Below are 12,319 nucleotides of genomic sequence, written 5' to 3' on the forward strand. Positions count from 1 at the left end.
AACAGTAAGCTTAATTTACTGTTGTTACAAGAGGATTTCATCATTTATAATGTTAATGTATGTAGTATACGTTTTGAAAGGTTTTGGTTAATTGTATATTTAAATAAAACATCCTTTATCTATGTATGAGCTTTAAATTACTTTGATTGCCAAGAAATATAACCATTTTAAAATTAATTGTTCATTTGTATCAGTTTAGTGAGAAACAGTGTAGCAAAACCTTTTTTTTATGACAGCCATTAGGCTGTTCCAAAGTGGGGATAAATTCAAAAATACACATAAAATTATTTTTAAACCTGCTTAATTTGCAGGACAACTTAGAAGCATTTCAACACAATCACAGCTTTTTGAGATTTTCAGATATTTAACACATTCTTTCCCATCATATACAGGGTGGTAACTATCGACCATAATTACACATGTGATTCCTTGTGAAAAACTAATATAGAAAAGTTTTTTTCTGTTTTTCGATCAAACGAATATCATAAGTGAGTTATAAGCTTTTAAAATTTTGTGACGTGTCATTTTTCTAACGGTCAGTTATATGCCAAACACCGAACCAAAGGGCATTTCTCCGCCAGCAGCAGGTTGTCACTTCTTAAAAATGAACTGAAATATTCAATCCCATTAGAAGCCAAGTTCGGCCTTCTTTCACGATTGGCGCTTTTACTCTCAATGCAGTGTGATAGTATAACCTTGTTGTTACGTGTAATTATGTGTTAGTTTCATCCACTATATTGGCAAATTTATCACCAGATTTTTAATGTGTTAGCCAAATGAGATATACTTGAAAAATTTTTAAACCAAATCAATACTTTTTGCCAAAATGTGGTAATTTGTTCTCTTTCACTATCAAGTCACATGGGAAAGGTGCATACAGTGTGTTCTGTTTGCTACACGATCGTTTTTATCAGATTACATATTGATCAATGGAGCAGGACAATATTTTTTGAGTTATTTAAAATCTCATCGAAACAGTCATGCATGACTGTAATAAACTTCAAAGAAGATTGCAAAAATGGTATCTTGACGAAGATGACTTGTGAAAACACTAAAATAATAACAACGCTTCGATCAGAAACTTTCAATCAAACTAGTCATTTTATGAAATGACATATTCAAAATAATTAGTGGTTTCTTGGATGTTTTCTATTTATTATTGATCGAGTCACATTTTTATACCGATTTCTGCATGTTGCAATAACAATTTTTCATTTCCTTTTGACTGCAGTTGATTTTTATCGTGATGAAATATTAATAAATTTGTACTTTATCTTTTCACAGGAAAGATTTGGACTACTTTAAAATTTTTATTCCAGCCTACATGATTCGCGCAGAACTTAGTAATTTTTTTAAAATGAAGGTTTATTCAGGGGCGTATTTATTCGATTGGACTTTGATTTTTGTAGCGCAAGAACCAATTAGGTCAAACTGCGCCAAAACAAATGACCAATCAAAAATAATTGTGCTTGTTATGTCAGGAAAGGAGGCAATTGCCCTGGGACCCCTCTTAACAGAGACGAACTTCAGGATTTTGCCACCCCTTGCTCTTATATGTGTATTTCGTTTTTTAATTTTTTTATTTCAATCAAAAGCTGTGATGCAACATGTAAATCTTCCAGAACTTCTGAATTGGAACTGGAAAAAAAAATCTCATCTTAAAATTGTTGGAGATGATTTAAGGGGTGTCGTGACCCCTGAAGTCGAATTTTCAAACATGACTTTAAAAAATATTTCATTCAATCGTGAAAATCAGATGCAAAAAATTTCTTGTCAATTGGGTTAATTTTTTTTCAAAATAAAACTAAAAATTAATGAATTACAGTGTAAATGTGAACAAGAAAAAATGCTTTGAACGCGATTTTCACAAATTGCAGTTTTTGAGCTCATCCGTTTAAGATTTGAAAGAAACCTACTACACCAAAAATTACGAAATGTTGCAGAAATATTTATATGGCATTTTTTAGTGAGATGAATCTCAAACCTCGATGTTTGATCATCTGTTAAAATTTTATGAAGTTTAAAGTTTGAAAAAATGTATAAATTTTCAAAAATATGAGAAAATATTCAATATTTGTTTTAAAAAATACTAGGGTTAATTTTGAAATCCGACGTTCATTTTACTAAATATGGCAAGTGACACATTTGAGCAAAATTTCAGAATTTTCGGGGTGGCAGTAGATGGAAAATAAACTGGTTTACTTTCTCGATTGCATAGGGTTATATCATTGTGCAGTTCAAACGAACGCCAAGTTATACATTTGGTATACGTTTTTTGAATTTGGCGGGATTTTCAAGTGACGTCATCAATTTTTAAAGCGTTATAACTCATTAATTATGGGTCAAATCCAAAATGGAAAATACTTTTCCATATTAGTTTTCCACAAGGAATCACATGTGTAATTATTGGGCAGTCGATAGTTACCACCCTGAATATATTTTTTTTGAAAGCACGTTGAATGGGTATGACTGAAGTTTTGCAAATGCAGTTAAAAAATAATAAATCACAAGCTATTGTAGTTTGCTACACAGTTCCTGTTCAGAATTTAATCTTTCACCCTAGAAATAAGGTACCAAGTTTGAATTTTGTGAAAAGCCCCATTCATTCGTGACAAGAATCAGCACTATTTGCTACTCTCTGTAGCTGATATATTGAGTGCTATAGGAGAAACAGGTCACAGTTGCTACGTTAAATCTTTAAACTCTTTATGCAACTTAAAATTTCTAGTTATGTCAAGTATGCTTCTATCCACCTCATGGAGGTAGTCACACACAATAATGAAAAAACGCTGTGATTAAAAATGCATCTAAAGCATTTCAACTGACAATAAACCAAGTCCTGATAATAACCAGGATTGGTAAAAAAAAAAATAAAAAAAATAAACAGGTTTTTGGATAAGGTTATTTTCTAATCTTTTTATTAAGATAAATTAGATAAATGAGCGAGTAAGAGAGAGCAATGAGCAGATAAATAAGCGTGTGAGTTAATGAGCCTGTGAGTGTGTGGTTAACAAGCACACTACTTGCTAGCTTGTTACAAGATGCGTATAATTATTGCCTAATTAATATTTTAATTTACTAATTTTATAGATGCCATTTTGGAATATTTTCCCTGATCATTCGCTCACTCTGTCACTCACTCACCTGTCTGCCAATCAAACTTTCAAAAAAAGGAGAAATTAAATGGCCGGGTGGCTGGTTAAGGAGGCCAGATATCGTGTCAATTCTGCTTAACAGATTAGAATTGTTTAATTTTGAGTCTGAATGCATTTATTGCATGAAAGGATGATAAATGATTAAAGTTTAAATTGCAGAACAATGAAGTCTCTGATGTGATTTCAGTGTGTTTATTTCATTTTTTACATTTTTGTGTTCAGATACAAGAATGTGTGTGTAACTATAATTACACATTTCATGATGCATTAATCTCCCCCATACACATGTCCAGAAAATTCATCAACAGCAATTCCTCGCAAGGAAAATTCATTGTTGGATAAATCCACAGACAACAGCTAGTAATGAGTGAGTCAGTGAATGACTAGCAAGTTAGTGGCCAAGTGAGTTAGTGTGAGAGCAAGCAGAGTTGTTTGATTTAAACCACGTTGGTTTAAACCGAGTTGTTTTTTCAAAAATCAAATAAAAGTGGCCTGAATATAATTTTTTTTCCATGAAAAATATATTGGTTCATTTATTAGCCAAAATTTTTCATTCTCAACACATTTTATATTCTTGGGGTACATTATGATGGTGTATCTTTGACAAATTCATTAATAATGATATAAGGATTGCATTACATATGTAAATATAGTGGTGTATTATCTCACAGGTTTTTTTTTACTTCACAAAGAAGCAGCAACAATAGTGACACCATCTTGCTAGGGGCGCGCACACACACACACAGGTGATCTTATAATCCAATAAAGACACCAGCTGTCCCTAAAGGACAAAGACTAGTGTACTAGTAGTTACATTACCTCACGGACATTTTCATTCCCATAAGTAGAGATGTGAGGCGAGAATATTCTCCTGGATGTAAAAATTGGAGAATAATCGAGAATATATTCATTTTTCTTTTAAATAATTTAAATTTTTTATTAATTTCATTTATATTATGAAATATAAATCAGTTTTCATTGCCTGATATTTAAAACAAAGTAATTTTTGACATAATCACCCCCCCCCCCAATGACGACTTTTAGTTTGACAATATTCTCTTGGTCATGTGATGAGAGCAGGGTTGGCAAGGTTTTGGACAGTACTGTCCAAAACTGTCCTAAACTGCCCAAAACTGTCCTAAACTGTCCAAAACCTCCTATTTATAACTGCAAGTGAAAAACTTTGCAATTTGATAAAGAGGTAACTTCTATAATAAATTAAACTTTATATTATATAAATTATATTATATTATTAATTACATTAAATATAATAAAATTTTTAAATTCAAAACAGTATATGAAAAGGGTTGGAAACGAAGAGGAAACATGAAGAGTAAATTATTTTTAATTTTATTAATTTTTTGTCACTTTCTGAATGTTTTTTTTTATTTGAAAACAATACAGGGTGTTTCAAAAAGTTAGACCAAATATTAGAGAGGTAGTAGAATACCCATTTCAGTACAAGAATATTAATTAAGAGCCATGATTTTTTGCTGTGAGGTCAGAAATTAAACTGGCTAGAGGTGTGCAACAAGCACCCATTTTCAGGGCTCCCACTCGTCCTACTTTTCAGTAAAATGTCATACTTGCTCGGGTTTATCCTACTTTTTACCAAATTCTAACAACAAAATTTATGTAATTGATTTTAATTGAACAGGGAATCCTTGATATATTGCCAAATATTACAAATGTTGGAGATTACAATTAATGATTCTGCCAAAGCAGAAATTGTATCGCTTTAAAGGTTATTTGGGGATGGGGTGTATGTGGACCATTTGATTTATTAGTTTTTCATTTGCTTAGTTTGAGGGTTCAATAAGTATAGTAGTCATTAAAAACTTCTGCTGGTTGAAAAAAAAATAATTTTGTATTTATTATTCTTCATGGTCTTGGACAGTAACCAGCATTCAAAGTTATAGTGCAAATAGGTGAAACAACAGTTTGCATTACAAAGCAGTTGGATGCATAGGCCTATTCTAAGTTTGGTGATTCTGATGCTACCCAATAGCATTCAGTTGTCTTCTGTATTTTTAAGGCATGAATAGGCATAAACAATATTTACTAGAGTTGGCAAGATTTTGGATAGAACGGTAAAATATAAAATCGTACTGTCCAAAACTGTCCTAATCTGCCCAAAACCTCATATTTATAGCTAAGTGAAAAACTTTGCAATTCGATGAAGAGGTAACTTCTATAATCAAATAATAAACTTTATATTATATAAATTATAATATTAAAATTACATTAAATATAAAATTTTGAAATTCAAAACAGTAAGTGCAAAGGGTTATACGACTGATATCAGGTTATCAAAAAATTGAAACTGAACTGTCTTGAGGTTAGATATTAGATTTATGAAAACATGAAAGATACAAGAATGGGATAAAAAGTTGTTGCATGGAAATCAGAAAAAAACCTACAGAATGAAATTAAACTTACGTAATAATCGAGCACTAATAATCAAGCGCAGTTGCACCTTTTAACACTCGATATAACACATAACTAATTTAGCTGCCCTATCTGTGCCAAAATGATTTCTAAGAAACAAAATTTGAAAATATTCTTTCAATTCATGCATAACTTGGGCGACATGAAAATAAAAAAAACAATGTGTCAAAGACAGTCTTTTGATAAGCCTTCTTCCAGTGTTTTTCTTATTGAATGATAGAATTGCAATTGTATGAATTGTACAATTGTATTGTATTGATAGTATTGAATGATAGAATTGTAAATATAGCTTGAATTTATTTGGTAAAATATTAACTCCTAGCCTCATAACTGCAGCAATTTAAATTTAACAAAAACTTTGGGTCTTGAAGTCTTTTATCATCATAGAGGCGTAATCAGTGTTTGTGAAATTGTGTTTTGTTCGTCATGAGTAGGTGCTACATAGTGGCCTCATTTTCTTCAGATATATTTTCCTTTATTTATAATTAGTTTTTAAAAATTGAGAATGTAAAATAGAAAGATCAATTTAAAATTAAAAAAAAAAGTTTGAAAAGTCAAAACAGAACAATTTGTATCAAATAAACACTACACCATTGATATATATTCACATCATTATATTGCTATCTAATAAAAAATAATATTTATGTTGAGTTTCACAATAATGCAATGATTATAACTGTGACTATGCGCATTTGGTACCTTCAGTATAATATATTTTTTAAAGAAAAGTGTTTGGAGAGATTCGGCAGGGTTTTGGACAATCACTGTACTAAATACAGTACCTGCTTCATATTCATACATGAAAAATAAGATGTGGAGTAGAAATAACATTTATGACAAACTAAAAAACTGAAAACAGTGTTTATATTTAAACAGTTATATACGTGCTATTAATTTACTATCAGATTTCCAACTTAAAACCATCAATTTGGTGAAAGTTTACTTAGGAAAAAAAACAAATGACACCTTTTTGAAATATTTTTGATTTAGTTTTATTTTCTGCTAGTATTTTTTGTAATATGTTAGTATCATGAAAAAAAACAAAAAATCCAAAAGGTTTCCACATAACATTTTGAAACTTGGAGGTTTTAGACAGTTTCAGACACTTTTGGACAGTTTATCCCACGTGTCCTGTCCAAAACCAGTTTCGGACGTCCAAAACCCCAACCCTGGATGAGAGGTTTTAACAGTTTGGTTATGACTATTTTAGAAACCTTAAGATTAAAACCTTAAAAAATTATTTCAAAATTAGATAAATTTTCAGAAATAAGTTCAAAACAAAAAATTTAACCAAAGTTGACTGACAAAGGAAGTTATTCTTACACAATCACCTTCATTCTAAGATGATACAGAACTGTTGTTTTCTCCAATGTACATGCACTTACATTCTGTATCACTCACGAAGGACTTGTATAACTGGAGTAGTAGTAATAATAGTCCTTCAGAGAATATTCTCTGGAAGAACTATTAACTTGAGAATAATTCTTTAGTTATTAACAATATTTAAGTTTCAATAATATTCCCCGTAATTTATAAAAGTAGTCCTTGTAGAGAATATTCTCAAGGATATTATATAATTATATATTATAAAAATCACAGAATATTCTCATCAAGAACTTATAAGCATATTCTCAAGTTAATTATAATAGAAATTTTTCCAGAGAATATTCTCGAGAATTTTACATCTCTACCCATAAGAAGTAGCGCATCTCATACTGTATATCACCCAGTCTTAAAATTCAATAGTAGTTTTTTTACTTTCACCATTAAGCCTAGTAAAAACAGATTTATGAAAAATAATCAGCTATATACAGGGTGATTATGATTAAAGCTTTGATTCCAAAGCTATACAACAAGAACTACTGGTCAGAATGACTTGAAAATTTGCATGGATACTCCTGAAGCAATGGAAATTTCTTTGGCAAAAGAAAGGGGGGGAGAGTGGGGAAGTGCAAGTAGCGCGCAAAATATACAAATAAATGATGCTGTACTTGACCAACAGTAGACCTATAATCTATGTTGTACCACCACATTTCTATATTTCAACAGCATCAATGTGGATATAGCACACATATTCTATGGATAATGCAACTTTTATCAAGATGCACATTGCAATACCAGCAAAGCATCTGCTGAAGAACCATTTTGAAATAACAGGATGACACGCCACCTGACCGGCTGCCAGTTCACCTGTCCTTAACCCTTGAAATTCCTAGCTGTGGAGAGGTACCTCAAAATGTTATGAACAATGGTAGAATTGCAATCTTTAGTGAATTGAAAGCGCATTCACATTATGACCATGGCATACTCTTGATCTGCTGTTGAACAAGCATTTTTGTGCTTTCACCTCATAGCCAGAACACGGTGGACAACATATTTAACATTTTTTGGGTAAGTTGTAGTTATTTATTCAATTACTTTATTTTTGTGACGTTTCCATGAATTATGAAATTGTGCAATGCTAATTAAGTTATCATTTTGTCCTGACTGGCTGTCATTTCCATTCTGCAAGCAAATTTCAAACGTGATGGACAGTGTCCTAAATTTTACATTTCAAAGTTCTTCCCCCCCCCCCCTTGCCATACAAAATTCCATTCCTTCAGGAATATTCATGTAAATTTTCAAGTCATTCTAACAATCGTTCTTTTTTTTACAGTGTTTTGAAATCAGAACCTTAGTTATAATCACCCTGTATATCATAAATCATCGCTAATTAATCTACATTATTTATGCCTCATTAAATACATTATACTCACCTAATTTTATCACAGTTTTTGTAAAATAACCTTCCTAATTAAGCATACTGAAAGTAACTGAAGAAAACACCTTTATATCATATAGTTAATAGTAACATTAAGAGAGAATTTTCAAACACAAAGTATTCCATTGAGTTGAGCAAAAATAATTAAATTGCAAAAGTTGGTTTTTGTTGAAATGTAAGAAATATTTATTAATATGGGAATATTGTTAATTACATTAATAAACATTTTATTTTAATTATTAGAAATTTGAATGATTTTGCAGAAATTTTAATGTTAATGCTATTTAAACCAAAAAACTCCAGTTCTTTTACCAACCCAGAGAGCAAGTGAATGGATAAATGAGTGACAGAGAGAGCAATGAGCAGATAAATGAGTAAGTAAGGGAGCAATGACCAGGTAAATGAGCGTGCGAGTTAATGAGTCTGTGGTTAACAAGCACGCTACTCGCTAGCATGTTACAAGATGCATGTAATTATTAATTAATATTTTAATTTACTAATTTCATAGATGCCATATCGGAATATTTCCACTCATCATTCGCTCACTCTGTCACTCGATTGTTCATTCACGAACTCACTAGGTCGCTCACTCACCTGTTTGTCATTCTTTGACTCTATCATTGCTCACTAAGTTGCTTGCTCACTCTGTCGTGTCGAACTGTTGTCTCTGTGAGTTTTCTATAAATCCACACACACGTATAGTGTATCAAAACTTAGCATAGATTTAGTCCAATTACTGTGAAAACTAAATTTTCCCCTTTGAAGAAATTATCATATTACAATAGTGTGTCTCAAGTTGTCTTATACTGTAAAATATTCATGCACGAAAAGAACCGAGAAAAATCACTTAAAAATTTATTAAACCTGACTCACCTTTGAATGTGATGGCGTTGAACTACCTTTTCCTATGGACCAATCAATATATTTGCCCTAGTAAGTAATTATTAATCTATTTAGTTAACTATTTTATAAATATAGAACAGATATAATCAATTGTTGATTAATAACAGCTGATTCCATATTGCTTTAGAACGACGGAACGAATAATCAATAACAATATCTACTGTGACGCTATCAGATTTTGTCTTTTCCTCCCTTATGGCATAATTCGCAAGTGCAACGCCATTCCGCGATCACACGATTTTTTTCGTAATTTTTTCCACACAGCCAATCACGTTGCTTCAGCCTCTACGATAATTTGCGTAACTCTACGATATCTTTTTTTTCGTATCGGATCGCCGAAAAGCGGTGCAAAAACAAGGTAGTTCGTACAAAAACGCCAACTGGGGCGGAAATTGCTGTAGTTACGGGAGGCTGCTTTGTCTCCACTCCGCGCTTCACGCTACTATAGTCCGTTTCAGGTTAACTTTGCAGTGAAGGGGAAGCTACGAGGAAACCGCATCACTTGTTGCTATGGGAACGAAAGCCTCTTAACCAAGGTATCGCTGCGCGGTCTCGGTAAGGTCACTGAGCTATAAGCAAAGCGATTAAGATCTTTAATACAGCTTTGGCTATAAGTAGGGTGACCATACGTCACGTATTTCCCGGGACGGTCCCGGTTTTTTTCCTTTTTCTAGCCGTCCCGACTTTTTGACAAAAGTGTACCGGTTTCTCCCGTTTTTTACATGACGCCTACTTGGAGTTTTATTCTTTATTGAAGTCAAAGATTGAAGAAATTTTTGAAATAATAAATTATATTATGATAATTACAACTACAAATAACAACATTATTCTCCCATATTTGGCTTGGTGAACGTTTTATTTTGTGGAATCCACAGCAATTAGCAGTAATGCTTCGTTTCCCGCCATTGCGATTTTTCCGTAATTTCAGCAATATTTGGCAACATTGTTCACTTTTGGCGTTGTTCTTGGCGATGTCCCGTATTTTCCCGTATTTCGAATCCGAATGTCCCGTATTTCTTTCGAGGAAATATGGTCAGCCTAGCTATAAGTAAATAAATATTGTGTTCAATCAGAAACACTTTGAACAAACATTCCGCGCGGTCGATTCTCGCCCCAATCTCACTGAGAGAAATCTTTTTTTACGTGTAATTACGTCTTTTTTTAAACAATATGTATATTATGACAGCAACCTATAATTTTAAAATACAGTATGCATTAACCATGGCTCTCAAAAACTTGGAGATTTTTAATTCTTTCTTAAAACTATATGGGAAAAATTATTGTTAAATAAAATTTTTGAAGCCAATCAAAAAAAAAAAAAAAAAATTAAGAAGAAGCAGATTAACTCTGTTTTCACGTGTAAATGTAGGAATAGCACCAAATAATAATAATGATACGGAAAAGTTTAGAATTTTTTTACTCACTTTTCTTGCCGAAATTTCCGTCGCTCGATCCTTCCCCGAACGGTATACGTCGATGTCACTTGTTTTACGGATGATTCTTATCGAGTTTTATTTACAGCGAGTATTCAAAAACCAAGAATATACTATTAAGGAATGGAAGAGCAGAGAACTTTAGCGTGGCTATCTCTGGTGAAAATAAAGATACAACTGTCACATAAAAGATGAAAGCCCAAATCACCGTGGACCCCCCACTTATTTTATCTGAAGAGACACTAAAGGCAAGGGGCATCTGGAGAAACAGGTGGGTGGAAGATGGCGTCCGTTCGTGTGAGTGGAAGACTGGACTCGTGTCAACACTCTCCGTGATCGGAAACTAATACCATCCCATAAACATGGCAAAAAATAAATAATAAAAAAAATGACCACCAAAAACCAAAACTTCTGCACCCACAGAGGCACTCTCGTGAAAGAGAAACAAACACTTCTTGTAATCTATGAGTGAATATCTGAACTCACTGAAGCCTGGGAGAAAATAAAACTGATTGAATATTCGTGTTTATGTAAGCCTATAACTGTATAACTGCATGTAAAACTGAATGAAAACTTGTATCGTTATAGAAAATTCAACCAAATAACGATAAAAAAATATATATACAGTATATAATTGTGTAACGAAAAAAACCCGACAATGATATTGGCGGGGAAAATTTCTAGGATATCGCGCCAGAATGTCGTTGCCGTTGCTGTGGATTTTTAATAATGGTAACCAATATTTTTTTATAATTTAAAAATTTTAAATAAGTAAATACATATCGGATCAAAACGATATTTCTTCAGTATTTTTTTCAAAATTATAGAAAAAAATTGAAATATTCTGTATAAAGAATCATCGTAAACCTCCGATATACGAGAACTATATTTTGCGACGAAGGAATACACTCTCTACCTTTCTCTTCACTGCAAAATTAACCTGAAACACACTATAATAATGCGTGTTGTGAAGAATTGAAAAGTGTATCTCTGGTGCATTGGTTAGCGCACTTGCCCGGTATGCAAGGGGGATTCGGGTTAGATTTCCGGAGGAGACAAATCACTTTTCTTTCCAAATATCAGTTTCGGCATAACATCCAGAAAATTCAATTTCTCAAGGTAAACATTTCCACCGATGTTCCGCGAGACATTTCAAAAATGAAATCGCGCTATTTTGAATGCAATGCAAACGATTTTATTTTTTAAACCAACAAATTTATACACCGAGAGGCGAAACTGAAATATTCAAACAGCTAAATGCGGATCACGAAAATCTTTGCAAATTTTAGTAAAATATTTATCCACTTTATCAATGCATTTTTCGATAGCGAACAGAAAAATTTAGTATAAAAATATATTATGCACGTCAATAGTCATAATATTTAATAAAATATTTAAAAAATTGGGACTTCGGAAGAGAAGATACTATATAAAAGATGACATTTTCAGAACATTATCGGTTTTAATTTTTTCTACATGCTTTTGTTATAATGTTTAACTGATTTATTATATACTTTAAAGTCGGCAAAATATATCGTAAAATGTATTGCATCAGCAAAGAAAATGAAAAAGTTTAAATCATTCTCGGGCGAGAAGTAAAAAAAAAGTTGACTTCTCCA

The 12,319-nt window shown here is 32.1% G+C and overlaps 1 protein-coding gene across 4 annotated transcripts in view; it reads right to left on the minus strand.

Annotated features, from left to right (window-relative positions):
* Positions 1 to 9,690, minus strand: part of LOC149068305 (uncharacterized) — a 32,347-nt gene extending 22,657 nt beyond the window's left edge. For 3 of the 4 annotated variants that reach the window (XR_016195209.1, XM_089251740.1, XM_089251741.1), the window contains exon 1: positions 9,238 to 9,690. The gene's annotated coding sequence lies outside the window, so the exon portion shown is untranslated. The remainder of the gene's footprint in view (positions 1 to 9,237) is intronic. The other variant, XM_089251739.1, reaches the window with a different exon arrangement.
* Between the last annotated feature and the right edge of the window lie 2,629 nt (positions 9,691 to 12,319).

Source organism: Pholcus phalangioides, unplaced genomic scaffold, assembly GCF_987345545.1.
Source record: "Pholcus phalangioides strain wild (caught in Gottingen) unplaced genomic scaffold, Ppha-v1.0 ptg000027l_1, whole genome shotgun sequence".
Classification (NCBI taxonomy): Eukaryota; Metazoa; Arthropoda; class Arachnida; order Araneae; family Pholcidae; genus Pholcus; species Pholcus phalangioides.